We start from the raw sequence: 3,515 nt of genomic DNA, 5'->3' as shown, positions 1-3,515 counted from the left end.
GGGCTTCATCGTATGCCCCGCCCCACACCTCACCCGGGGGAACAGCGATCCCCCGCGTTCCCCCCGAACCGACCTCTGTATTTTATGATTGTATTTTTCTGTATAAGAAGTTATATTAAGCAGAAGTATTATTAGGGGCCTCTCTGGATGGAATTAGGATGCAATAGAATGGAATGCATATTTGGAAACTACAAGAACACCTAACACTGGAAGTTATGTGGTGAACAGATTTTCAGTGTTCTCAAAACAATATATTTCCTTTGTAAGACAGAGCATCTGTGTGACGCCCCCTTATCTGGGGAGGTCTGGTTTTACTTTAAAAGTGTTCTTTATATTTTATTCTACTGGATATTCCGGCTGCCACCAGGAAATTTAAGGCTTTCCAAACCTCTATAATATAATATTTCTGTCACTGGGTAGGTAAGTCGAGGGTTTAGGCGTTCACGAGGGTCTATGTGTTTCCTGGGAAGAATTTCTTTCAGAACTGGTATCTTAAATAAAAGTAGATTTATTGATATTTCACACACTTTTCTCTCCCACTGTCAGGGATCTAGGCATGTAACTCTGTAACACTTTTTTCCCTTTAGGCCATATACGGTTACTGTTTCTTTATACTTCAACTTTTCATAACACACACAAGACTTCTCTCTCTCAGACCTTAAAACGAACAAACTGCTTAACTCTTTTACTACACAGAACCAAATTATCCCACACAGGGATTTGTCTCTCTCTCAGACTTCAGAACTAACTAACTCTCTGTCTTCTTCAACTGTCATCACTAACTGACCCTCTTGACTGACATATCTGCTCATCCACACAGAATAATTTCCAAAACCCCTCCCCCTCTCTGTCACTCACCAATCACACCACTTGCTTGTTTCCACTACTCTAGACTATCATACAGCCATGCATCCAAACTTTTAAAGTCACACACACACAGTTAAACATGAAATTGTTACAATCTGGTACTGGGAAACCTGCCAAAAGCTAAAGAGAAGTCAGACTTGATTTGATCTAGAACCCATGGATTGGTCTTTTTTGGCCACCCACGGTATCCGTAAAACTCTCCTCCCAACGCCACATTTCAAACCAACTTTCTTCCTGCCCGCTTTCTTCACTGTCCAACTTTCACATCCAAGCAGAATAAAGGGGGGAAATGGGGAAGAATTAATAATCTGGCTATTTTGGATAGGATTAGAACAAAGTTTGGGTTCAGTGGCACCTTTAAGACCAACAAAGTTTAATTCTGGGTATAAGCTTTCGTTTGCATGCAACATCTCTTCCTATATCAGAAGACGTGTGCATGCACATGAAAGCTTTTACCCGGAATTAAGCTTTGTTGGTCTTAAAGGTGCCACTGGACCCAAACTTTGTTCTATCCCTATCCAAAATAGCCAGATTATTAGATGGTTTTAAGAGATGTTTTGATTTTATGCCGTTTTTTGACCGTAGTAAACATTGACTGACCGACTGACTTGACTAAACTTTGTTGGTCTTAAAGGTGCCACCAGACTCAAACTTTGTTCTGTTGCTTCAGACCAACACGGCGGCCCACCTGAATCTTGGATAGGATTAGTGAACAGTGGATTCATTTTGTTCAGAAGTCTGCTGCTTTTTAAAAATTGAGATTGTGTATCTATAATCTGAGAATGCATTTTACGCTCTACAATGTTTTCCCTGTGTCTTTATTTTTGTAAATTAAAGAAGAGTTTAGGAACAAGGTTTCCAACCTCCATGGAGGGTCTGGAGTGCTCGTAGAATCACAACTGATCTTCAGACTCCAAACCCATATTGGACGATTAGATTTAGGAAATTTCTCAAAGGCCATTCTAGTCCAATAGGCCTTTGGAAATTAATCCCCAACTCCTGCAGAACTCTTTTTGTTGGTTCCCTGGAGGTATTTTGGTGGTGTTTGTTTTAACACTTACTGTTCTATGGGCATTATATGGCTGTTGCTGTTTTATGACACTTCATTATTTGGGAAATGGCTTCCTCTGCGGTCGAAACACGATACGCATTTTTAAAAATGAAAAAAAAAATCTGCATTGCAAGTATCGCTTTACTCTGCTTTGGTATCACTTTACTCTGCTTTGGTATAACTTTACTCTGCTCTGGTTAGACCTCACCTAGAGTATCGTGTTCAGTTTTGGGCACCACAATTTCAGAAGGATATAGAGAAGCTGGAATGTGTCCAGAGGAGGGCAACGAAGATGGTGAGGGGTCTGGAGACCAAGTCCTATGAGGAAAGGTTGAAGGAGCTGGGTATGTTTAGCCTGGAGATAATTGAGAGGTGATATGATAACCATCTTCAAGTACTTGAAGGGCTGTCATATGGAGGATGGTACGGAGTTGTTTTCTGTTGCCACAGAAGGTCAGACCAGAACCAACAGGTTGAAATTAAATCAGAAGAGTTTTCGTCTAAACATTAGGAAGAACTTCCTAACAGATGATATGATAAACAACTTCAAGTACTTGAAGGATTGTCATATAGAGGATGGCGCGGAGTTGTTTTCTGTTGCCACAGAAGGTCAGACCAGAACCAACAGGTTGAAATTAAATCAGAAGAGTTTTCGTCTAAACATTAGGAAGAACTTCCTGACGGTCACAGTGGTTCCTCAGTGGAGTAGGCTTCCTCGGGAAGTGGTGGGCTCTCCTTCTTCGGAGGTTTTCAAACTAGATGGCCATCCGATAGCCATGCTGATCCTGTGAACTTGGGCAGATCATGAGAGGGAGGGCAGGAAGGGTTGCCTCAGTGCTTAGTTCTCGCAACCCTTTCCTACATGCCCAGGGAGATGCCCATCGCTACTTTGGGGTCTGGAAGGAATTTTCTCCAGGTCAGTTTGGCCGGGGATCTTGGACGGGTTTTTTTTTTTTTTTGCCATCTTCTGGGCAAGGAGCAGGGGTCACTGGGGGTGTTGGGAGGGAGGTAGTTATGAATTCCCTGCAGAGGGTTGGACTAGATGACCCTGGAGTTCCCTTCCAACTCTTATGATTCTAAGTAGATCCAACCAGTGAACATTTGAAAACCAACACTTGAAGGTTTTGAACAAAAGTCCGAGTCCAGTGGCACTTTTAAGACCAACAAAGTTCCACTGGACTCAAACTTTGTCCAAAAGCCTTCAGACTAAATGGAAGGCTTTTTATAAGGAACAGCTATTCTGGTCAATCCTCCCTCTAAGCTGCAGAGTCTTGTAAGCAAACATTCTACTTTGTGAGCTACTGGCATGAAAATTGTGAGCGAGCGATTTGGCTACTGCATAAATTACTTTCCTCTGGAGCCGTCCTTCCTGAGCTAAGACAAAAATGTGTGTTCCGGAGGCTAAAAAACTGTGAGCCAGCTCACACTAACCCAGCTTAGAGGGAACACTGATTTGGGTCCATTTGTTTGGGAGGACAGTGCAGGCTAGCGGGATCTGGTCCGGGGGTCGGTTCTGTTTAGTCTCCTCCCTCCCGCGACTGGCTCACGTGTCGAAGATTGCACACGTGAAGTTTAGTATTTTTTTTTCGGGGGGGGG

Source organism: Gekko japonicus, unplaced genomic scaffold, assembly GCF_001447785.1.
Source record: "Gekko japonicus isolate JY-2015 unplaced genomic scaffold, Gekko_japonicus_V1.1 scaffold13, whole genome shotgun sequence".
Taxonomy (NCBI): domain Eukaryota; kingdom Metazoa; phylum Chordata; class Lepidosauria; order Squamata; family Gekkonidae; genus Gekko; species Gekko japonicus.
Note: the sequence above shows the minus strand (reverse complement) of the source record.